Below are 26,447 nucleotides of genomic sequence, written 5' to 3' on the forward strand. Positions count from 1 at the left end.
ACAGGTGGTTATCTGCCTCTTGACTCAACAGTCAGGGACCTATTTCGAGATTCAAGTTTTTTAATTTTTTAAATTTCCAATTAAATTTCTATGTTCTAGTGTTGGATTTAATGATTCCAAAGTTCATCCTTATGCCAATTGACCTTTGTCTTGCTACAACTTACATTATGTTTTACTTTATCTTCCAATTAGGTGAATATAAGCCTCCCAGGAATTCCTAAATCTCTTCTTAGCCTTCTGTCTTTAAACTAAGTAAACTCCCTGGGGTCCCTGGATGTCTCAGTTGGTTAAGCATCTGCCTTTGGTTCAGGTCATGATCTCAGGGTCCTGGGATTGAACCCCAAGTAGGGCTCCGTGCTCCGCGGGAAGTCTGCTTCTCCCTCTCCCTCTGTGTGTACTCTCTCTCTCAAGTAAATAAATAAAATCTTTAAAAATAAATAAATAAACCAAATAAACTCTCTCTGTTTTCCTTTCTGGAGGAGCCCTATTTTCAATATCAAATCATTTCTCTTTTTCCTCCTAATGCCTTCCGTTGCCTTTTCTTTTTCATTCTCTTTTATAAAAGACTGAGGCTAGAACTGGAGGCCGTGTTCTTGAAAGGTAGCTTGTTTACACACACGCACACACACAGAGACATGCATGCACACACACCTGTACACAAGTTTCCATTTGTATAAAGAGAAACCTGGTAATTTTTCCCAACAGGAAGTGCTCAACCTGTAACAAAATTCCTTCATCTACTTAGTATCTATTAATTTCTGTCACAGTACTCCTTCCCTACTGTGAATTGTCATTATGTGAAATTCTAATATATGTGACTTTAATTCTATATACTGTTTTCATATTAGAGAGCACTGCAGTTTGAGTATGTCAAAGCTGCAAGTTATTCTGAAAAATTAAATATAAATGCATTGAAATAAACATGGTAAAATAACATCTAATAACATGGAAAGGTGTCACAATATGTTATTGAATTGGGTTAAATAGAAGATTACCAAAACAGCATATCAAATATAATTTAAAAAATTACGATCGATATGACCTGGTGGCAGTATTGTACCTCGTCCAGTGGACTAGACATGATATGCAAAGATGGGTCAGATACTGCTTTTGATTGAATGTCATTAAATGTGTTGAATATTGCCTCCAAAAGTAGCAAATTGGGCAAATCTTTAGTCTCTCTAAATCTTATTTTGTTTATCTATGCCAGTGGTATGGGGTGAGGGGAAGGATTTAATTTTTCCTACTCTGGCTTAGGACTAATTGTTAAATGCCCTGCATAGACAGCCAACACACAATAAATGCCTATCAGTATATTAAAAACACATTCTGTGAGAGTCCAGGTTACAAACCATTGCATGTCTATCATGTTATGCCAAGCAAGATGCCATGGATAGTCTTCAGGGAAGATGCTAAGTCTCCATTCCCCTTCATCCTACTTACAGGAGCCGCATACTCATATCGACCACACTGCATGCAGTGATTCCTGATTTCTCAGCACATCCTACCTCTCCACAGCACTGCCCCAAATTTACCACTCGGTTTACAAAAATAAATAAATAATTGAGTCTTTAAGAAACTGAGCATGAATGTATGTACATGAAAAAAAGGAGGGAGTAGAAGGACATAAACCAGCATGAATAACCTGAAGTATCTCTGTATGGTGGTCATATAAGCCATTTCTATCTACCAATGTATGTGGTCTCTACACATCTCTGTGGGAATGCGTATTGCAGTATCTACAAGAATAAGTAAAATACTTTTTTAAATACGAGAGGAAGTGTTGTGAAAATTTGGATATAGAACCAGGCACATAAATTAATGTCTCTTACCTTGTAGAATATCTAAAATGTGCTTTTAAAAAGATAACAAGCAAGCACCTCATTAAATTTGCAAAGAATGGAAGTCTTAAAAAGTTTCTAGGTAACAAAGGAGTATAAAGGAAAATTGACTGTCTTCTATTCCTTGTTAATAGTGTAAACTGATGGTCTCTTTACTCAGTGCTTTTGACTTTATTGCTTTATTTTCAAGGATTGAAAACTGTTTGTATCCTGTTAATAGTTCACTCACGATTACAGGCCTCAAGCATTATTTCTTTGAAAAGGCCTTAAAGTCTTTAAACACAAATGACCCTACCACGGATTCTTCATATACAAGATTTTGTTATAACTATGGCATTTATGAGCAAGGAGGCTGTCCTATAAAAATTTTATTTCTTTGCATATGTCCTTATTGATCCTCAACAAATTTTGTGGGGGTTTTTTGAAGTAAAATCACATTAAGTCTATGTATCCTACATCAACATTTATTATAAATAAATGTAAGATTTAACTATAATAAGCAGAACTATAAAAATTCTAGGGGAAAAACCCGTAAGTGATTATTTCAAAATTATTTGATAATTTTAAAAGGAGATTGTCAAAGGCTACCGTCAGAAAACAAATGGGTGGTAGATTTTAAAGTATTAAAACATCTGCAGCGATTCTCACACAGACAAAACTGAATGGTGAACAACTCACAGGGAAGAATATCTGTCTGTGGCAGGTATGATTGGCTGATTTACTGTATTGATAAAGGAAAGTGCTCTTCCTCATCAATACAAAAAATGAGGGGAGAGGCGGATAGTTTTAGCAGGTGGCAGATGACCTGAGTGACCTATATGTATCGCGTGAGTCTCCAGGCTTCTAGAGGGCCCAGCGCATCTGAGAAGCTCTGGTAAAAATACTGTATTTCTCTTCAGACTTGAACTATGGGGAAAGACTCTAAAACTGCTTTAAAAGGGAAAGATATGTGACATTTCCTGCACCTGAACGCCTTTCAAGAGTACACCTCCCTCTTTGCCTACATTTTCTGAAAAACAAAAGATCATACCTTAAGGGAATTTTATTTTATGCTCTTTCTAAGGGAATCTTGCTAAAAACTCTTACACATCTGGAAAAGTAAACAAAAATATTTAAAAAATAAAACAAAAAATGGGGAGAGTTTACAGTGAGATTTCATGAGATACAAAGTGCTAGGGATGGCTCCTGGCGTGGCTCAGTGCTGGACCCTGGTGCTAGCTACCCCCAGCATGGAACACACTTCCTCCACACCTGCCCAGACTTGCCCAGACTTGAATTCATTCAATTCATTACCCAAAGCTGTCTCGTCAGACAAGCCTTTCTTGACTACGCTTATCTAAATAGCCCTACATCTCTTTCTCCATCTCTGTCTGGGATTTTACTAAACATTTATTCACTTAATTATTTCCTTTCTGCCTGCTGCACTGATTTCCTCCATCTCCACCAAGTCAAGGACTTTGTTTTGCCACTATTTTATTCCCAGGGCCCAGAGGGATGCCTGATACATAGTAAATCCTCAATAAAATATTTGTTGATTGAACACATAGTAAACATTAAAGGATGTTCATTATCATTAGAGGAATGATGATCGATCTTTATAGTGGTGGCTCATAGCATCAGTGTTGACTTTGGGCAGACAGTCTACAGTAAAGGTTATGTAGTGGACCTGGGGAGTCAGACAAACATAGATTCTCCCCCCCCCCCCCAAGTTTTATTCTTGAAAAACCCAAAACCTACAGAAAAGGTACAAGAAAAAAATTAAAAAATTTAAAAAAAAAGAAAAAAAAAGAAAAAGTACAAGAGTAGTGCAATGAACACTCACCTGAAGTTACCAATTTGCTTAAAATTCTGCCACATTGCTTCCTTTCTCTCTTTCTCTCTCTCTTCATGAACATAGATGTGAGTATAAGTATAGATATATGTACATATATGCACACATACACATATATACACATACACGTACTTTTCTATCTTTCTTTCTTTGCTAAACCATGTAAGAGGTGGTTGTGGACATCACGAATGACACTCAACTCCTGAATGCATAAGTACCTCCAAAGTACAAGAACATTTTCTCATAAAACCACAATATAGCCATTGCACTTGGGGAAATGTAATACTAATACTACACTATGATCTGATAAACTCTTTTTTTTTAATTTTACTTATTTATTTGAAAAAGAGAGAAAGAACACAAGAGGTGGGGAGGGGAGAAGCAGGTTCTCCACTGAACAGGGAGCCTGGGATCATGACCCGAGTTGAAGGCAAAGGCTTAACCAAGCAAGCCACCCAGGCACCCCTGATAAATTCTTATTATTTAAATTTCCCTAATGGCCCCAACACTGTCCTAGCTGTATGAGCTATCTTTAAATCTAAGCTCAGTCCAGAACAGCTATGCATCTGGCCAACATGTGTTTGCTCCCTCTCACCCCAGAACCCCCAGACCTCTTTGTTGTTTATGACATTGACACCGTTAAAAAGCCTGGTCCATCCAGGCTTGGATGATAGCACATACCCTGCTTTGACTTTAGGCTCCATCATCTTATTTACCATGTAAGTCCTGGCAGTTTTCATTGCCTCTCTGAACCTTGACTTCCAAATTTAGAAAAGAAGGATAATAATAATATCTCTCTGAAGAGATGTTTAAATTAAGGAATGTTTGAAAAGTTTTTAGCATAAAGCCTAATTCTGGTGGTATCATTTACCAGCTGTGTGACCTTGGACAAGTTTCTTAACCTCTCTGAGACTTAAAGTCTTTACTTGTAGAATGAACTCTTAGGGTTTTCTTAAGATTCACATTACACATGCAAAGCACTGGCTAGTATATAATAAATTTCCAATAAATATTAACAATCTCGTAGTCATTGACAAATGCTGCATGATGTCACACAGCAATACCATCATAGCTTTGAAGTGTAGGCCTGCTTGTTTCTTCTCCACATCCTGGGAGAGCTTTGTAGGAATATATATATTCCTTTTATAGCTTTTCTCTATCTTCTGTCAGGTTAAGCACTTAGACTTTTGCTCAGGCCATAGGACAACCCATCCTTACTTTTCAAATTTGTGGCTAATAACCAGCCTTTGGCAGTGGAAGCCAGATGACTATATTTGATAGAATGGAGTACAAGTAGGTAAGAAATTGAGTCCACACTAGTCCTTTCTCGCCTCCTTTTATTTTGCTCACTTAATTTAATGCTAAGCTTCTGGGTAAATACTCACCCAAAGCACAATGAACTGAAGTACCTGTCATCTAGTTTAAACAGCATAATACCCCTTAGAGTGGATCTGTAAGGCCAATGTGATTTAATGTCTTCATCAAGAGTCTGCCAGAGAATTAACAGCATGGCCATCAATCTGCCAGACATCAGGCAGCATCTTTTAATTCAAAGCTGGACCTTGTACCCCAGAGCCTGTGGTCCTGAAAAGCGTGTTGGGGCCTGGGCTCTGTCCCTGGAGAAATTCTGTCCCTGTGTCTTAGTGCAACATGCTCCTCCCCTGTCACTGCTTCTGACCCAAGACTCATGTCTGACTGTTTCTCTGTGGACGACTCTGCCCTCAGTTTTCCATTCCATCTGTATTTGGTCACCCCATGTGACCACCTCACTCCCCCCAGTATTCTCTGAGCCAGCCACCTCTCCAGCCTGCCCTGCCTCTCAGGAGAGAGAACTGACCAGCATCAGGGTCAAGCCAGCTCCCTCTGGTTGAACTCCAAAACAGATGTCAGGCTTAATCCAATATCCAGCCCAACTCTTTCTTGGCACTGGGCAGAGATGACTATCACCCAATTTATCTATTTTGAAACAACCTATGTTGTCTAACTGAGACATACCTATAATGTTAACTATCATTTTACATGGTAGGTAGACAGACAGACAGATAGACAGATAGATAGATAAGCAGGTTTTGATTCAGTGTTAGACCTTTCAGCTTCATTTTTTCCAAAATTTGGAGATACAGTAATGCAGGATTTTAAGTGTATGTTTCAGAAGTAGCTGATCGGAGATTTTCCTTCTTAAAGAAATCACAGATAAAATACCTTCCCGTCTTTATTTCACATATGGCCTCCACTTTTGTTACCTGAACAAAGCTGAACTCCTTCCTAAAAGCAATTTTTTTAAAAATGAAAGCCCTTTGGTTTTTTCCAAGTGCTCTATAATGAGTTGCCCTTCCTGCTGGGGACAGACATTTCATTAACTTTTCCTTTCTGGCCTTCCTAATACACGAGTCTCATCTCTCTCATGTTTAGAAAAATAATAAGAACTTTCTCTGCCTCCTTTTACCTTACAGGCGAGAACCAACATTTCAGAAGCCTGTGTCTAATAAACAACGGGGAATGCTATACACAACATGAATCTGATAAGAAGGCTAGAGGAGAAATACAAAAAGTAATGTGAAATGGTGGGTTTCCAGCAGGATAACTAAATCGAGGAAACAAATGCCATGTACATAGAAAAGGCAACAGGAAAATCTTTTCTAATTGTAAAAGCCCAAATTCTATTTAATTCTGCCTTTATGTGCCAGACATTTGCTAGAGGCTGGAAGATCGAAAGATAAGTAAGACAGTCTCTGCACACTGACTAGCAAGGGAGAGGCAGATGTTAAAAATTTGAAAGGATATTTTCATAGTACTCATCACTGATTTATTTCCTGGCCCAACAGGGACCCACAACACTACTGAGCCGGGCATTGAAGGGTGAGTAGGAGTTTGTAGCATGCATGTGAGCAGTAAAGACAATCTGAACAGCAAAAAGCATTCTGTGGCTACTTCACAGCTCATTTGCTGAGACATGCTGAGATATGGGGTCAAAATGCAAAGGGTGAGCAAGGCTGGAAAGGATGGTATGCACTAAGAAGTAGGAATTTGATTCATACCTTCCATTCCCAACCATAGGAAACTACTGACAATCTTCTTAACATAACTGGCTTTTTCATGCATTTTGTCTTTGCACATCATGTTTTCTCTGCCTCATCCTGAGCTCATCCTGTTCATCTTGACAGCACTTAATCTTCCTTCAGCACTTCATTCTGGCTTCTTCTTCTTGATAAGGGCTTCACTGAAAACCATCCAGCAGCTCCCACCCTCCACTGTACTATGGCAGTATAAAAGAAATTCAAATACACAGTTCAGGAACAATTAATAAAACTATTCCAAGCTAAAAGATAGCCAGATTTGAAATCTAATTATACCCCAGCAAACACTGGAGAATCAATTTAAAAGCTCTTAGAATTTATTAGCGTTCCATAAATGGCCATATGCAATGTAAAAATATGAAAAATGTGAACAAAAATCAGATTTCCTATATGCCAGCAATAATAATTTCAGATGTAATGGAAATAAAATTACATTTACAGAAGCAAGCAAAAAATATCAACTACCTACCAAAAAAAGGCTAAGAAGATGTGGTAGGTCTCTATATAAAGGAAGCTATAAAATTAGGGATAGATCTAAAAATTGAGTAAACAATGCTCCTGGATGAGAAGATAGAATTTTTCCAGTATGATCATATATCATAAATGTAAGGAATAAGATTTAAACAATCTAAATTGAAATTTCAAAAATCAATCAAAATTTCATTCTGATATTTTGAATATTTGCCAGAATGATTTTTAAAGTGTCTGAGACAGAAACAGAAAAGAAAACAGGGGAAAGGGACGAGGTAATAATTTGCTATAAGAGATACTAAAATATGTTATAAAGCTGTGGTGATTTAATAAGTATGACATTGACCAAATAATCAAAAGACAGCCATGTACAACTGACTGGATAATTTAAAAAGATGCAGTGAGTTACTAATCGCTAAAGGCAATGCAGAAAGTTTTTTATTAGTCACCAAGACATGTAGCAAAAATGTTAAACTGTTTGAAAAATAAATGAAGGGACATCTCGGTGGCTCAGCAATTGAACACCTGCCTTCTGCCCAGGGCATGATCCTGGAGTCCAGGATCTAGCCCCACATTGGACTCCTTCCATGGAGCCTACTTCTCTTTCTGCCTGTGTCTCTACCTCTCTCTCTATCTCGCTCTGTCGCTCACAGATAAATAAATAAAATTTAAAAAAAAAGATAAATGAATGAAATCTTAATAGACACTCCCACTGAAATAAATTCCAGGTTTATTTAAGAATGAAATATAAAGGCAATTAGAGAATGTAGATGAATATCTTCAGGCTGTCTGAATGTAAACAATATCTCCCAAACCAAAAAAAGCAATAGAAGACAGGAAATATTAATAAATGTAGCTCTATAAAACGTGTAAATTTATACATACTAAAAATAATAATAGGTAAAATGAAAACATAAGGAAGAAATTAGAAATATTTGTGAAATTTGAAGAAGACTAATGACACTAATATGTAAATAGCTCTTAAAAACCAATAAGAAAATATTGAAGATAAAAATAATTTTTAAAAATGATGAGCAGGGGCCCCGGTGGCTCAGCGGTTTAGTACTACCTTCGGCCCAGGGCGTGATCCTGGAGACCCAGGATCGAGTCCCATGGTGGGCTCCCTGCATGGAGCCTGCTTCTCCCTCTGCCTATGTCTCTACCTCTGTGTGTGTGTGTGTGTGTCTCTCATGAATAAATAAATAAAATCTTAAAAAAAAAAAAAACTGAAAATTTAAAAAAAAGATGAGCAAATGAAACAAAAATAAAATTCACAAAAGAAGAAATACAAAAGGCTTATAATGATACTTTTTTAATGTTTAAACCCCACCAGTAGTAATAAAAGAAAAAAAATTAAAGGAAGCAAGCTTAGTCTACCAATGTTAAGTGATGACATTAGATGTTATCAGCATTAAGACCGACATGTTAATACACAGTTGCTGAAAGTGTGAAAAGATCTAACCTTTATAGAAAGGAATTTATAATATATATACACAAACATTACGAATATATCAAAATCCTAGTTTTTAGGAGTGAATAAAAGGCATTTTTGTCTGTTAGCCTCTCAAAAGTAACCATAAAAATGCACGAAGGAAGTGATACAGGACCAAAATCTCCATTTTCCATGAAAGCAGAGAATGTCCTTAAATGTAAACATAATACATGAAATTAAAATGCAAGTAGAAAAAATATGAACTGACTAGCAGAGTGTGAGGAAGACAAAGTTAAGTTGGGTGGTTGGCAAAGTTCCATGGAAAGCAAAGACTCAGATTTCTTGTTTTTCTGCTCTGCCATCTTTAGAGTAACAAATCAATCTTCCAGCTTGTTTCATGGTCACAAGATAACTATTGAAGCACCAACCATTACACCTGTGTTCCAAGCAGGAAGAAGAAGGAAAAGGAGAAAGCCAAAATTCATCTACCTGCCCACTGAGCCGGTTCCCTTTGAAGAGCTTTTCCCTTTAAATAATTACTGCCTGTAAATCATCAGCCACCCTATCTATAAGGGAAGCAGGAAAACAAAGCTCTCTAGCACAAAACATCATCACCTACTATGTAGGGTTCTGTTGCTAAGCAAGAAAAGGAGAATCAATTTAATCTGGAAAACTCACCATTTTTACTTCAGAAATCTTTCAAATAATACATAAAAATGAAGAACCAAAGAACACCAATGCATGCATGTTATTTAGAAATATGGAACAAAACCCAAAAGAAACAATCATAAAATTTGAAAGGCTTTGCCTTTTGGAAGGAAAACAACAGAAAAAAAAAAAGAAAGAAAAAGAAAGAAGAAAGAAAGAAGGAAAGAAGAAAGAAAGAAAGAAAGAAAGAAAGAAAGAAAGAAAGAAAGAAAGAAAGAAAAGAAAAGAGGGAAGCAGAAGGCTGATGTGTTCTTTTTATTTTAACCATTTCAGCACTTTTTTTTTTAATATACTATGACATACCCTCATTTATCAAAACAAAATATAATTTAAAAGTTCTGCTTCAGGACATCTGGGTGCTCAGTGGTTGAGCATCTGCCTTCAGCTCAGGTCGTGATCCTGGGGTCGGAGGATTGAGTCCTGCATCAGGCTTCCCCCGGGTAGCCTGCTTCTCCCTCTGCCTATGTCTCTGCCTCTGTCTGTGTGTCTCTCATGGATAAATAAATAAAATCTTTTTTTTTTAAGTTCAGCTTCAAGAGCTCTAGACAATTGCAAAGCTGCTCAATGTTATTAGTAACCAAATTAAAGGGTAAATTAAAAAAACAATGAGATCTCACTTTCACTCATCAGTTGATAAAATATTAAAATCGTAATAATAGCAAGCATTGGCTCAGGTGTGCAGAAACAGGTCCTCAAATGCTGTTGATAGGAGTGTAAATTGGTACAATGTTTTTAGAGATAAGTTTGGCAGTTTCTATTAAAATTTAAAATATGCATATCCTTCAACTCAGAAATTTCACTTCTGGATACCTACTCTAGAAAAAAAAATGCAGCTACTTGTCATAGATGTAAAATGGCACAGACAAAGATTTTCCATTGCATAATTAAAGTGGGAAAAAGTTAAAATATCATAAATGTCCATCAATAAGAAAATGACTTGATAATATGGTCTATTTATTCCAGGGAACTCAATGTACTGCGTACTGCTTTATTGTGGGAGGGGTGGGTTCCTTGTTTTTTTTCTTTTTTTAAAGGAAGTGAGCCTTATATGTTTTATCACAGAAAGAACTCCTACATATATCATTAAATGAAAAAGATAAGTAAGGCGTGGATTACATAAAACTTAAAAAAAAACATACAGCATATTTAATATTTATATATTAAAAAGTATGAAAAGATCGTCTTTAAACTGAATATAGTGTTTCTCTCTATTGAGTGGAAACTGATTGGAGAAAAAAAGTAAAGTAATGGAAAATAAGACACATTACAGACTTAATCTAGTAGTACAACTTTATTCTTAAAATATCTTAGATTCATAAACATATTGCAAACTTAAGAACATTGGGGAAACAGTCTCCTGAAAGATAGAGTGTGTGTGTCCTAGTATTGAAGAATCTATGAACCCTGAAACCACCGGGTGGGGATGCAACTGCTGTGTGCTTCCTTGGTTTCTGGGGAACCTTCCATCTTAAGGAAGGAGGTCACCATTGTTATTCACTGAAACAATCTAGGGTAGAATTGAAAACAACCTATTTTTCACTTTACCTATTTCTGAAATGTGTGTTTTAATTGGGTGATTAGCCAGTTTTGTTCAGGATGTGATTACAGACATATATTATCCTTTGAAAACACTACTTGAAAAAAAAAAACACAAATGTAAACAAAACCAAACATAAAAAAACAATTCAAATCCAACTGTGCCCATATTTTAAGAACAAGATGTAGTCAGTCAAACACAAACACGGTTAACCCTTTATCTACCTGAATTCTCTCTTTTTTCCAGCCCTATCTGCACTTGACTTTGGAAATCACAATTGTTACATCTGGACCAAGTTGTATTTTCAACAAGTACGTTCAGGTCCTGATTGGGAGCCTGGATTTCAGGCATGCGAGGTGTATTATAACTCACTCAGTTCAGGGAGCAGTTAACATCAGACACAGAAGATGCCCTAAATCTTCGTGGGGTTGAGAGGAGTCTGCCATTAGAGCAGAAACCCACCACATTTCCCTTCTGTCCTGCACGAGGCTCCAGTCAGGAGGACAGAACAGCATTATCCATGCCAAGTGCAAGAGCAGGGTAGATTTCAGGAGGTCAGGATATAATTACATGGTCAGGAATTTCCCTCCTTCGAACCCTGGGGGAATAAAACACCCCACTTGTATTATTTCATAACGAATATTTGAAATATCTTGGATGGGATCCAGGAGCCCGTCTGAGATCCTCTCTATTCCCTCTTTCAGCTCTGGTAAGGAAATTTCATGAGCTGAGCTCTATGTGTGTGGAATTCTAGAGCAAGGTATCTGCAGCGTTTGCACATCGGACTGGAGTTACTTTTTGCTACCTAGGCAGAGTTTGCGGATGAGAGAAAAGTAACTGCTCCCTTTTTAAATAAAATGCTCATCCATTGCAAATTGCCCCCAAAATATCACAAGAGGGAAAAAAAAACCCGACCTCCCCATTTTTATTGTCCTTGGCAACAAGTTCAAGTGCTCAAAATTAATTTTGCAAATAATTGCGCCTTCTAAACGGCTTCTCCATAAACTGAACTGGAACCTCCAACGCACAGCAAGAAAAGCTTGTGAGAACCTTAGTGATGATAATAAGCCCCAGCTCCGCGGCTGCTTCAGTGTGTTCTATGAGAGAGGTTCACACCCTCGTTTGGGGTCTTCTCAAAGGGAAGTAACATGTATGCCCTGCTTTTTTTATATGCCTGGTTGTGTTTTTTGTATTGAATCACTACAGCAAGCACTGGGATGTATGTGTGCCAGAAAGGGAAACTGAGGCCCAGAATCAGTCTACAGGAAGCAGAGACTGGATGCAAAACCCAGGTCTTAAGGATTCAGCCGGAATCCCATATACCAGAGTCAGGTCTCAAGTGCCCTCCACAGTGACATCTGGTCATAAGAGCTGCAGGAAAGCTGCCCCTGAGATGCTAATGAGAGGCTGGAGATCTGAGAAATGGTTCCTTCATCCTTCTGGCAACTCCAGAAGGACTCCACACTGGCCAAGGCCCTAAAGCAAGATGCCCTCCACCCACCCCCTTGCTGGGGGCTCTCACCTTCTTGAAACCAGGAATTCTTTCCAGCCCCAAGCCTGGCCCTTCTCCCTCAACCTTCAAAGCCAGTCCCACCAGTCTTTATCATCCCCACATCTGGGATTCAGCTCTTCCTCAACACTCCCATCATTTTTGACTCTTTGTCTATGTGGCTCTCATGCTTATGGCCACACTCTTCCCAATGTTACGGTCAGCTATGAACATGAACGTGTCTGTAACCCTCCATCCTCACCCCCTAAATAGTAAGTCTCTTAAGGGAAACACCAAGTCCTTCAAGCTTCTTCTAATTGGCATGTTTCACAGAAGTTAAAATGATTTGCACATGTTGGGTCCTTACAATTTGAAGTTCACTGAACTGAGTTGCATTCCACTGGTAAAAGGAAATAGATAACAGCACGGTTTTATACGTTTGGTAATACTTATAAAACACATAAGCTAGGGGTGCCTGGGTGGCTCAGTCAGTGAAGCACCTGTCTTTGTTTCAGGTCATGATCCCAGGGTCCTGGGATAGAGCCCTGCATTGGGCTCCCTGCTCAGTGGGGAGCCTGCTTCTCCCTCTCTCTCTCCTTCTCCCCACTGTGCTCTCTCACTCTCGCTCTCTCTCTCTCTCTCAAATAGATAAATAAAATCTTTTTAAAAACCACTTAAGCTATGTACCTGCACTAGAAATAAATTTGCATCATTTAATCCTCACAACTACCTTGTAATATAGCTAGCAGAACTGCGTTATTTTGCTGTTTAGATGAACAGCCCATGACTCACAAAGTTTAAGCCCCAGGCTATGGTGTGAATGAGGGATATAAGTCACATTCAAATCCAGGTCGGCCACCTCTGCATCCAACCAAGTCTCTTTATTTCCTAACTGCACTTAGTTCTTTCAAGGAAGCAGGCACTTTGACCTTGGCATTCCCCCACCTTGCCCCCTTTCACCTTCTCTCAGCATGTGGCCTGCCATGAACACACCATGGACATCATGTGAGGTTCTCTCTGCACCAGCCCCCGCCCTGCACTCTTGTGCTGCCCTATGCACCTTTCTGGGAGCATCACTCAGCCACTCACTCAGAGCCAGATTCCTCTTGCTGATGTTATCTATGTTCATCCCAGGAAGAAACAAAGAATAGTTTATACGAAATATAAATGTATATAATATTGTGGATAACATCTTTCTCTCCCCTTCAGAACACAATACTGCCTTGTCCTTCCTGACATGTGCGTTTCTGGCGGTTCTTGATTTCACCATCTTTCCAACTTCCCCTCCCTGTCTCTCTGTCTCTCCTTCTAATCAGCCTGGAAAGTGACAGAAGGAAACTGGCCTCCCTGTGCACAATCCTGAGGTCAGCAGAGGGGAGGCCTCCTTGCCCATCTCAGGTCAGGGTCCCCAGGGCCAGCCGTGCCAGGACACCAGGGCGGTGACAGAAGAGGCAGGTGTCACCAGTTCGGCCAATGTTTGGGCATGAGGTGACTCTTGTGTCCATCCTCCTTTTTCAAATAGGAAACTTGTTCTTGATGTAATTACACTGATAATGCTGTGCAGCATGGCAGTTGTCCTCAGCTGGCTGCTGTCTTGGCTGCCACCACTTCTGCTGCTCTCGCCATCACCCCAAGGCCAGGGGCACATCTGTGGCTTTCCTACCCCCTTCCAGAGCACAGGAAAGCATCATCGACTAGGCTGGTGATCAATCCTGTCATCTGTGGCTTCTTCTCCATCAGGCTTCAAATTCCGCTGGGCTCCAGAAATTCTCCATCTACCTGGAACATTTCCCACCAAGTCTTAGGATGGGACATCAGGCCAGAAAAGAGGATGCACAGTCTCTCTTTGATCTGACTGGCATAGTAGATCCTTCCTGCAAGGGCACAGTCATAAACTGTGGGATGTTGTGTGCAATGCAGGATCAAAGGGTGATCAGCCTCTGACCCTGACATGAATCACAGATGGTTCTGCTTCTCTGGGCCTCAGTTTTCTCACCTGTAAAAGGAGAAGTTTGGAATAATGGGCCTCCTCAGACCCCAGCCAGTCCCAACCTGTAATTTCAAGTTGTATATTTTTCTACTCTGAGTTGCTCACTTGTTAAACGGGAGTATTACTATCTGCCTACTTTATTCTCCAAGATCTTTGTAAGGATGAGTAGTGATAGATAAGAAAACTGTTTGGAGAGGTGGAGGCAAAGTGGATATTGTATCAGAGGCTGGAAAAGCTCTTACCATTAATCCCAGCAGCCTGGGATCCACTGTCACTGGCACCACCTCAAATGAAAGCTCCAGGCTGCTTGTATGAGCAAACCCAGCCCTCTCTGTCATCCTTTTGCCTTCTTTACCTAGATCACCTCCTACCCTCCAAGGTGGATCCTTATGAAGGAACAAGTCATGTTTGCTCAGTCAGAAAAAAATTTTTAAAAGGCACAGTAAGTTACAATCATGAGAAGTCTCTAACGCTGTCTAGATATCTCAGTGCTATAGACAAGTGTCACTCCCAGAATATTTGGCCTCAATTCACGTTTCTGTAGTGGCGGGGAGCTCACAACTTCACAAGGTAGCCCATCCAATGGTTGGGTCACTCAAATGAGTAGTAAGTCTTCCTTCAGTTGCACTAAAATCTGCCTTTCTAAGACATCCAAATATCCAAGCATTGGTAATAATGATGCCCCACACAGACCTTTTCATCCTGCCAAGCTCGGCGCTCAAACCCACCCCATCCACCATATTCGGTCCTTCATGCCCTTGGCCCTTTGGCCCGCAACTACTGCTAGGCTTACCACCACTTCTGAGGGCAGTGCCCCATGTACCCTCTCGCTTAGCCACATCCCTTGAAAAGTGCATTGAAGGCTAGTTTGGGTCTAACTAGCATGGGATGGTATGTCATCTCCCGCACTCTGGACACTGTTATGAGAGTTCTAGGGCACGTGTGGGGGAGACATATTCAGAAATAATGTTTGCACAGTTTTTACCAATTAATAAAGTAATTGTATGCCAATGTTTTCATTCTTTCCTCACCTCTGCCATAGGAGGTAAGTATAATTAATACCATTATTCAACTTAAAAAAGAACCAGAGAGGTGAGGAATCCTGCTTATGGGGACCCAACTCATAAGTGTAGATCCCTGTTCAAAATGCCTGAATGTTTCCTAAGTATTCCTGAATATTTCTGGAAGTTTCTTTTAGGTCAGCCCTTACCTATATCCTCTTTATCCTCATCCAAGCAATTTTTTCTTATAGTCTGAAGGGTGCATTAGTCCATAAACCCTGAGTACTCCAGATTCTAGACAGCTCTCCACTTGCCTCTTGCCTTCACATCCTAGACCACCAGCTGCTGGGATTCCTGTGTCTGTCTGCATCAACCCCTTAGCATTATTCCATTTCTAACTGGCACTTCCCCCCTTTCAGCCACTTGACACTCCTGCTCCTCATGGTCATCATCACCAACCTCTTGCTCTTCAGAAGAGGCAGGGAGTAATCCACTTCATTTTTACTCTTGCCTTTAATGGCCTTACTCAGCAACTTCTTCCAAATAGCATCTGTAATATCTTATTTTCCACAGCCACATTTACCAGTCCAGTGTGATTCTGTAAATGAAGAAATCTGGTTATAGGGGACAAGTAGTGCATGAGCCCAACAACTATCAGGAAGAATTAGAAGCCTGGAGCCCCCAGAGTAGGAGAGGCTCTCAGGGAGGGGTGCTGCCCTCCAGGGGAATGCTTCTCAGGAGCTTCAAGGTCTCCTGGTTATTCCCTCCCTGAGATTTTGCTGTTGCTACTGCCTCCTGGCATTTCCACGCTCTTAGTTCCAGGAATCAAACTGATAGTCCTTATGAAATGGTGAGCTCCTCTGGACTTGGCCATCCCCTTGTTTGACAGGAAGCTTAAAGCCAACATGACCTGGGTTCATTTCTACCTCCTACACATCCAGTTGTGGCCCTAGGAACATTGCCCCATCTCCCTGACCTTGGCTTTTTTTATGTAGAAAATAGGTATGTTTATTTCTTCCAAGCAGACTACTCAGGGGATAGAGGGAGATATTTTCTATTGACTGCTTAGCACGTGACAGGTAACCAGAAACTGTAGTTGCTAATTGGGAAACTTACAAATTCATTGTAACTCAAAACTTATAAGCTGCTTAATAGATCAATCCAAAGGTGTAGGGGTTAAAAAGGCTTAAGAAGCATCTTTCCACATCTGAGTTCCTATTTCAGGTAGTTAGGTCATTGGAAAGCCAGGCTAGGATGGGACTCCCCAGCTCTCCTGTGCTTGCCCTTGAATCACTCCTGCCCTGTATTACAGGGGTAGGGGGTGCCCACAAACAGCATGGCCCAGACTCCATCACCTTCTGGCTTCCATCAGCTTCCAGGATCAGTTGGCAGACAAGAGTCCAAAACAAGCCATTTCTGTTTCTCTCTGTCTTTCTGCTTCAAGTGACATTGTGATACTAGTTGTGTCCCCAAGTGGCTCAAGCTCTGGCCAGTGTGTGTGTGTCCCCTCCCTCCATTGTCCCATCCTCTCCTAGAAGCTCTGGATCTTGTGCTTTGACAAAACCACCTTTTGCCACTGTCCCTACAGCTTGAGGATGGCAGTGAATTCCCTCTTGGTGCTAATCGTTGAGGTTTGTCACTGCCCCATCTGGCTTTGCAGTGTTTCCAACACTTTGTAACTGGCTCCTTGTATCATATTCCCTCTGCTGAACTACTTGGCGTGAGTTTCCTTACTATAACTTTGACTGATACACAACCCAGACCTAGAGGTACCTTGTTCTTCTACTTGCAATTGTAATTTCCTAAGAAGAATCTGGAAGACCAGATTTGCAGTAAAAGCTATTCGTTAGATGACACTTAAAGTTAATCTTACTAAAGTTAAAAATCAAAAGCTTCTTGATCATAGGTTGGGTTAGCTTTCCTTTAGAGATCAGCTAAGTCTAAATCTTTCAGTATTTTTCCTGATGAAGAATCTAAGGCTGTGAGAGTTTGGAGGATTTGCCCAAGGTCATTTGGTTGGTGATCCTTTTTATTCTCTCAGTGGGCGTTACCCTGAGATGATTTGAATATCTACATCTCCATAACACAAAGACAAACATCATATATTTTTATTTCATGTGAGGGGTTGGCCTATATTTACATAGATATTTCTTGAAGGGCAGGATGCAACTTTGCATCTTTGCATTGCAAATAAGTGTCAAATTCTACTAGGTCAAATATAAATAAGAGACAATGGTATGGCAAGGCTCTCCTGGATTACTAAATTCGTGCCATTGTATCTCTATACATACAAATATAGACGTAGACATACAGATTTAGATAAAGAGACACAGGTACAGAGAAAGGAACAGATACAGATATAGGTATAACGTTCTCCCTTTAGGTCATTACTTGGTTTTAAAAGGAATGAAAACAGCATGTTTTTCCACTCACCATGCATAAATCACCACTGAGAAGGAGCTCAGCAGCATCTTTGCAAACTTGTCTTGAAGAATTGAAATGCACAGAGGTTCCTTTCTTGATGACCCAAGCAAAAAAGTTCAAGGACAGAGTGCAGAGTGGGGCTGGCAGGAAGAATGGCCTGGCTCACAAAGGTGTGTACACCAGGGGGAGACTTTTTAGAACAAGGCTGTAATTTCAGGGGCTGCAGCTGGGCTGGGACAGAAGTGCTGGCTTTAGTGAAGAGCGCTCCTTCCCAAAACACAAAGTCTGAAGCTGGGGCCATGGTTTGGAGTCAGGAGCAGAAGCACAACAAGCAAACAGCACCAGAGGGTCACACAGGGGCTCTTCCAAATAGGACACCTATGGCAGTCAGCTGTGGGAGAAGAAGAAACTAGTTCAGAAATGTGACAAGAACCAAAGTGACAAAGATGAAGTTTGAAATAAGAGCCAAAACAAACCAAAAGTGGACATGCAGAAGATCTAACCATGCCTGGAGACCCACTGAATCCAAGTGAGGACAGCACCAATGAAAGTGGTTTTCATCCAATCACAACTCTTGGGTTCACCCATTTGGTCCTTAATGGGGCTAGGGTCACATTCCACAGTTAGAGCATCATGGTCTGGGCACAGCCCCAAGGAGGCCAAGATTGGAATTCCATCCTGCCAGTGCCAGGTGATGTGTCATCTGACCAGTAACCACAGACAAGACACCTCTCAGATGTTCCCAAGTGTACCATCTGGACAAGAGGAAGCTCAGGCCCGCTGGGTGAGAAGCATAGCAAACCTGATCACTTCCCCTGGCAGAACATTCTGGAGCTCAGGAAACATAGGTCCCAGTGCTAAATCAAGAGCCTTCTGATTTGGCCTTATTTCTTAGTTATGTTTGCCACACTCCGACTCTCCAGGGAGTCACAGAACCCTCTTTTTCATTTTCCTCTCCCTCTTTTTTAATCTTGTTTGTGTTTCTGTCTCTGGTGCTCAGTAAATATTTGTCAGATCTGAATTTGGAATTCTTTTTTTAAAAGATTATTTATTTGTTTATTCATGAGAGACACAAAGAGAGAGGCAGAGACACAGGCAGAGGGAGAAGCAGGCTCCATGCAGGGAGCCAGATGTGGGACTCCATCCCAGGACTCCAGGATCACTCCCTGGGCCGAAGGCGGATGCTCAACCACTGAGCCACCCAGGCGTCCCTGAATTTGGAATTCTAAAATGTATATAACATGGGACTCATCCTATCAGCTTTGCGCACTAAACAGGGTGTAGATCTATCATACATCGAGTTCTCCTCCCATGTCAGATTGCTTTTCCAGCTGAGACTGTGGAGTTGGCAAGAAGAGGTGATGGTGGACGTCATTTGGGCAATGGAAGCAAAGAAGGCATCCGATCAGAATGAATGCACAGACTTTGAGGACCTGTGGTTGGTCTCATCCTCTATGGATCCAGCAGACAAGTTTGAGGACCCAGCTTGTGCAGATTGTGAACATGAGGAATCAGACATGCCCACTGTCTCATGCCTCCACTAGTCCAAAATCTACTTGCAGTATAAATATGAGTCTAGCAAGCCTATACCAGGGGGAAGATCAGGATTGGAGGGACAATATATATATGATATACATGAAAGTAATAGTATGCTTTCCTAAGGTTATTTTTAAAAATTAAATGAGATATTTTCAAAAGGAGCTTGCTCATTTTTGCCCACCTTCCCTCATTGAAATGTATTATATATGCCTTGTGACTAACTAAAGTAAAATGCTACTGAAGTTCCAAGAAGTGAGACATCTCTTTTGGCTTCAAGATCAAGGAAAATAACTTGGAGAAAATTGGATTGGTGGGAAGAAAAAAAGCCCAGAGGGCATTTCTCTGATGACAGGGTAACAGCAAGATTCCAGATACAGGAACAGTGATGCTTGGGGCACTTGCCCCTTCTGCACATGCTCTGACTACAGAGCCCAGACCAACAACTCCTTTTACTGAACACTCTTTAACTCACTTTATCCTTTGCATTTTATCATTAGAATAACATTTTTTAAAGCACCATGCACTATGCAAGGCCCTAGACTTACAGCCACAAATAAGACAGGCATGGTCTCTGCCCTCCCCAGTTTGATCTTTTGCTCACCAACATTGTTTTCCCTAAAAGCCAACTGAAGCAGGTACACTGCTTCAGACTTCTTTATCTCCCAGGATGCTGCCCACAACAAAGCAATAATAAATAAATAAAATAAAAGCTTATTGGTTAATTAGTTGACTTCACTCCGCAAACTCTGCCCAACTCCAGCCTCAGATTTTACTTATAACCTCATTCGGCTTTCCTCCAAATATCTACTTTCAATCTTGAGTTATGGTGAGCAAAGCAGCGTGTGAGCCACTCTCAGGACAATGCAAGGAAAATCCAAAGTGTGCACCCCGTCAATGGTGAATGTGAAATGGTCTATAACGGGAGTGACATCCATATGCAAGAAAGTAAATAAAATAAGAATAAAATAAAATAATCTTCAGACCACTGGACTGTATCAAGTCTATCTAGATAGACTTGATAGACACACAAAATACTTAATTAAGGATAAAAAAAAATTTAATGCATACAGAGTCAATATACAGAACATTCAAACTAGCGATTAATGAAATAGCCTCTTTGTGTTTCTTTAATTGAATGAAATTTTGACAAAATATTTTTTTCCTTCACTCATTATCACTCAATGAATATATTTTCAAATTAGCTTTATTGCCTTTAAAGCGCTGACTTCAGGCATTTTGGTGCACTAAGCATCCATTCGGAGAATATTTTCTTAATTAACGTTTACTATTGCTCTGACACGGGTCTCACCTGCCTTTGTGAGTATGGAATCTAATTTTTTTCCTTGATTGGGTTCCCCATTTACAGAACACATTCTAGAAGGAATCTCCTTTTAATATTCAGATTAGGCTCTCCCTGTGAGTCTGCCAGACTGTCTCTCCAAAAGCAAATGGAACACTCCGAGGGGTGCTTGGAATTAGGAAGCCCTTCCACAAATGCAGCCCACTTTTCACTGACCAGGGTGTAGGCTTCACAGCAGTGAACACCCATGCCTAGAGTCACCACCCCCAGGCAGAGCCCATGTCCAACACATGATACCTCATCTGAAAACTTCCAGGGTAAGGGCTGACTCATGGAATAAAGAAGCCAAAATGATGGAGATAGGAAAGGAAGTGACCTTGAGAGAAGGATAATTTGAAAAAAAAAATCTGGCTCATACAAATGCTACCATCCTCGAGGGATGAGGTAGTTCACAGAGGTCCGGAGAAGCCTAAGGACTCAGGACTAGTTAGAGAAAATGCCGGAAGAGGATCCCAGATGTGCTCAGTTTGAGCGGCCAAGGATGCTATGAGCTAGAGATATTAGTAGTTCAGGGAGTGTAAAACAACACAGGAAACCTGTTTTCTGTCTTCGTTTTCCGGTGCTCTCTTTGAGCACATATTACAGTGCAGAGCCTAAAAGCTGTCAGTCTTCTCTAGCACAGCCTGTAATCCTATTAAAAGGATTATTCCTTTGTCCTGGGCTATCAGATCTTGGTAAGAACTCATTTAGGTCAACCTTTTAGGAAATTTACACACACAGGGAGAAAAAATGTTAAATAAGCCACTTGCAATATTTCTCAAAGACAACTGAGCCCAGCAGGCTTGAAGAAGTACAACCCTGTGGCTTTGGGCTTTTTCTCTTAAAGCCTCATGCAAATTCTGGCCCTGTAGCCTCTTTGGTCCTTAGTTCTAGCAGCAAATGGGGGGGGGGGGCGGGGGGGCGGGGATGCCCAAGCAGGAGTCAGAACCTGACAATTTCCAGGGAAAGGCCTGGAATGTTAAATCCACTTCAGTCCTGTTTGCTTGCTAGAAACCTCATCCTCATTCCTCCCTTCATCAGTTCAAGCTCTGAGGGAGAGAGGAGATGGGGACAGTTGCACAGGATGAGTGTGGGTACCCAGTCGGGGGTTGAGAGGTCCTTTCTACAGGGTTTCTCAGTGTCTTGTGCCTGAAAATGATTTAGGTGCAGGCTGGCATTTAATGTTCCCTGCCTCACCCAGTGCCTCTACCTCCACTTAGAATATGCTCATTTTAAATCCTGGCACCACCAATCATCTTTGTTCAAACTAAAGTTCCAAAGGTATCTTTTGCTCCTTCTTTATCCTCATAACCAACGCCCCACCAGTGTTCTTCATGTCAGTTCAGCACCCTCAATCTCTCCCAAAGCTTCTAACCTAGATCCCAGGGGTCCCCACATCCTTGTATCATCCACACCCCTGGAGTGTTGGCTGGACCTAGCGATTTCTAACCAATAGAATAGAGTGAAGATGATAGTGATGGGGGAAAACAGGGTTAGCTGAGGACAAGGCACGAGCCTAGGGCAGCACACTGACACATCCTTGAGACAGGCAAAGGGACATTCCTCTACGGACTCAACTGCCTGGATGTTCATACTTTGCTAAGAGCAAAAGGCAATCTTAGCCCAACCCCCTGGATCCTATAAGCTTACTTTAACATATACAAATTCCTTTAGAAATTTCCTTTATCTCTACCCCCCAAGATACTTATGGGCAATCATCCCCCAAGCACATGGCCCACCAATACACATCTGAAGGGTCTCATGACTCAGGTTTTATTAGATGATAATAAGTGACCTGTTCCCAATGATAGCTAGCCCCCTCGAGGTCCTGGAAACCTTGCTTCCAAAATTCCTTACAGAGTACGCTATCCCCAAGCCCCTACTAACTCCCAGATATATAATCAGCCACCCTTCACAGGCCTGTGGCTTCCTGCCCGCGGGTCCTGTCCCTGGCTTTAACAAAACCACCATTTTGCACCAAAGAGGTCTCAAGAATCTTTTCTTGGTCATCAGCTTCAGACCTCACCTATATTCCAAAACTTCATCAATAGGAGATCACTTCTGTCATTAGGTTACTAAAGATCATGACTTCCATTTTGCTCATTCTCTCTCTCTCTCTCTCTCTCTCTCTCTCTCTCTCTCTCTCGGGATCTTTTCAACTGCTTGTTCTGACGGAAAGAAGTATGGGGCAAGGAGCTAGTATGGGCAAGGAGCTGAGGTCCTAAGTCCAATAGCTCAGGAGATACTGAATCCAACAATCAGCAGGAGACCTTGGAAGGGGAACCAACCCTTGTTGATCTCAAAAGGATAGTACTCAGGTCAACACCTGAATTGCAGCTTATTGAAAACACAGAAGCCATGCCCAGACTTCTGAGCCATACAAAGGATAAGACACTAAATGTGTATTATTTGAAACCACTAATTCTGGAGTAATTTTTATGCAACAATAGATAACTAATAGCCACACACACACACACACACACACACACACACACACACCACATTCCCTCCTCTAGAACTGCTCTCATTCTCCCTTGTCTAGAAAATTTTAGAACCACTTGACTGGTCTGCCCTGCATCCCCAAGCTCATCTGTCATTTGCAATGTCATCAAGTGATCCTCCTAAACCACAGCAATGAGCATGTTGCCACAAAAGGATGAAGTCACCAACTCCCATTTCAACCAAATCAGTTTCAATTCCGTGTGTTTTATAGTGCATGCTTCTTGATTAAATTTCCTTTGTGGGGTAGGGGGAGAAAATTGTTATTTCACTTTAAATATAAACCTAGGAGAATTTGGCGGTGGAGTAGTCATGGGAGCATTTATGAATATTCTGATTCTCCATGACAGGACCATTTGTCTCCGCCTTCTTAAGTTTGAGTGTTTCCACGTGACTGATTGGGGCCAATGAGATGTAAATGGCACATGTCACTTTTAGGTAAAAGTATTTAGTTCCCATCACTTGCATGGCCCCTGGAAGACTATGAAGAGCAGAGCCCACTCTACCCACCTCTGTTAAAGCAGAGCAGGAAATAAATCTTTGTTGTATAAAGTCCCTTAGAATTGAGGGCTATTTGTTACAGCAGCCCAACCCAGCTCACTCTGACTAATGTAAGGCACCAGTGAATTAGCCCCACCTTTAGTTTCATAGACATGAGAACTAGAGAAAGAAGAAGGAATTGTTCAAGGGTATCCGGCAGTACACCTGATCCCACACCCTCTCCAGGTTCACTAGACCCCTTACTATGCTGACAAGCTCTAAAGAAATAATTGCCCAAGCTGCCTCGCAGATGCCAACATTTCCCTACAGAGGGACTGGGAAGGAGCTAGTACTTGTGATAGGAAAGAATAAAGGATGAGGGGATCTGTGTTGCTATAGGGTCTCAGAAATAGGGAGCCAAAATATCTCAGGGGCCTACAGCAATTTCCAGTGAGTTTCCAAAATTCAAAGCTTTTTTGCTGTGCTTTCAAGACATGAAGGTGGTCAGACATTTGGCCCAAATTCCTTCGAGCAAGTCATCCTGATTGCTGAATGGCCTTTAAAGTACTCTGAAATAGGTCCTTGGTAAGCTGAGGTGGGTTTTCAGCAGGGTGACCCGATGTCCTGGCTTGCCCAGAATAGTCTTGGTTTACACCTATTGCCCCGGAATAATTATTAATAGTGCTCACTTTCTCTCTCAGATGTGTGTCCCAGTTTGGAAGATAAATTACACGGTCACTCTAGCTTTGAGGCTGCAGTCATTTGCCAAGCTTCATTTCCCAGTTCACTCCCTACAGACCACTGGCCACTGGCTGGTGGAGGAGAAAGACTCTTCACCAACTCCTAACTGCCAGAGAGAGAGTCGGCTTCAGGCAGCCGTTAGGCTATAGGGATTCTGGGTTCTGGTCTCCTCGCTGCTACTATCTGGCTGTGTGATTTTGAAAAAGTTGGTTTCCCTCCTTTGACCTCAGCATTATGCAGTATAATGAAGCTAGATTGAATGATCCTTTGATTCCCTTCCAGTCTTTGAATCCATAAACCTCTGCCAGAAAGGTTTCCAACAATGGAGGAATCCACATGGGTACCAATCATTGAATGCAGATGGAATCAATCCTGCAGCCCATAGAAGTATTTACAACTTTTCCTTTCAAAGCTGTGTAGGTGCTGCTGTGATTGACGAAATGCAAAATCTCCTAACGGCATTATGGAATTCAGAGTCGCTGCGTGTCATTAGGTATTTTCTCAATCAACAAGGTGAAAACTTCCAGTACTTGTATGTTGAGGAAGGAGAGTAAAAAGCAAAACATACTGACATTAAATAAAAGATACCCATAGTGGAACATATTGAGAATCACTGGGCTACAAACAGTAAGCAATCAATAAAAGCAAAATTTTGCATCATCTGCATATTTCCTTTTTCTGGGGAAAGTCACCAGGGGCGTTCATCAGCCTCTCCAAAGAGTCTGTGACCCAAATAAGCCCTAAAACAATTATTTTAGAAAGATGAAGAGGTCAACAGTTTCTAGAAGCTGTGTTAAGCCCCATGCCTACCCCTAAATAAAGCAATATTATTTTCTATTTGTTTCATCCTTATTATGCCAGACATCCTGCTAAGTGCTTTGCATAGAGATCCCAGTCCCCAAAAGAGATGAAATGAGAAATTGAAGGTACAAAGGAAGGAAGTCATTTACTCTTACTGGGCAGAGCCAGGGTTCAAACTCAAGTAACTATGACCAGCCACTATATTCTCCTGCTATGGCATGTTGCCCACCAAACCCACTGCCCACTGATGGCTAAAACCCAGTGCCTGTCTGTTCCAAACAGTGTGCTTTACTGAAGGAGGCAGCACACGGTGGAGGGAGAGAAGAAGGAGGCCAGTGATGTTAACAGCCATGACTAGAATGAAGTCAATTTCTCCTTAAGAAGAAAAAAAAATCCTAGATCAGTGAGAGAGATTCTTCATTTAAATTTTTTAAAGCATCTTTAGAAATTTTCATCAACAAAATTAGATGCTGAGCTAAATTCTCTCCTTTTGTAGTTAAGTGGGAATTAAAGAAAATGCTCTTTATTAATTTTCTTTCTTAGCATTTTCTGCAGTAAGGACCACAACATAAGGTATGTAAAAAAATAAATCCTCAGAGAAGGCAGGTGAGCCAAGAGGGATCCAAGAGGTGACTCTCTGTTCTCAGAGGGGTATCCTGCACTATAAGCCATGTGCAAGAGGCTTCCAGGGAAGGGCTACACCAAACCTTGACCAGTTTCTTCCCTTTCTAAGTCACTGGGTAAGAAATCCTCCCCAGTGTTCCTGGCATTCCTGGGCCACAGCAGGCCTGTGCCAGGGAGTCCCTGCCAGTCCCTGGGATTCCCCAACACAATCCCTTGTCATGCTCCTCCACCTGCCTTGCCCTCCTGTCTTATGGTTCCTGCCTCTTGTATCAGTTGGGTGTTGATAGCTACCTGATGATTTAAGACACATCCTCCTGGGTCTATGGACACAGGACATTTCACTTAGATGAGCAATGTCCCCCATTCTACCAGCCTCATCTAGTACCCCAAGCTCAGCTCTGTGGGGTGGGAGACTCCGAGGAGCTTCACTTAGCTATCTTTTGAGCAATCAGAAGGATGAGGTAGGGAGTCTACCAGTGGCTACCTTTGCTCTATCACATTTGAATTCAAACAAAATAATCTTTCATCTTATATCTTGCTTTACTTTTAGATTCTCTTGGCCTTAAAATATTTATGTCAAGAGCCACTCTCATCACATGAACATTTTGGTATCCTAGAGAAGA

Source organism: Vulpes vulpes, chromosome 14 (assembly GCF_048418805.1).
Source record: "Vulpes vulpes isolate BD-2025 chromosome 14, VulVul3, whole genome shotgun sequence".
NCBI lineage: Eukaryota > Metazoa > Chordata > Mammalia > Carnivora > Canidae > Vulpes > Vulpes vulpes.